Consider the following 373-nt stretch of genomic DNA (forward strand, 5'->3'; position numbering starts at 1 on the left):
TATTTTATGTCTTAGTTAGCATTTAGTTTAATATCTCTTTACTATTTTCCACTAGCCGATTCGATGGCTGGACGGCTGCTGTCACCGCACTGCGTTGGCTCCTCGCCATTCTCTGTGGGCAGATTGATTCATGGGTGGCGATCCATTGTGGGCGGTTGAACTGGTTTAGTAGGGGTACTATGTGACGATACCAGGTGAAAGCTTGACTCCGGTCATGGTCGGAGCTAGCACCGATGGCGCTCATGGTCGTCGCAGCCTTCTTGAAGGTGATACTCCTTCACAACTCTGTTCAAAATTAGGGTTGTGCTGCCCTTCGTTGCAGGTGGTTGAGTGATTGGCGTAGATATTCTAGTGGCTTCACATGACCTCTATG

This window comes from Triticum dicoccoides, chromosome 5B (assembly GCF_002162155.2).
Source record: "Triticum dicoccoides isolate Atlit2015 ecotype Zavitan chromosome 5B, WEW_v2.0, whole genome shotgun sequence".
NCBI lineage: Eukaryota > Viridiplantae > Streptophyta > Magnoliopsida > Poales > Poaceae > Triticum > Triticum dicoccoides.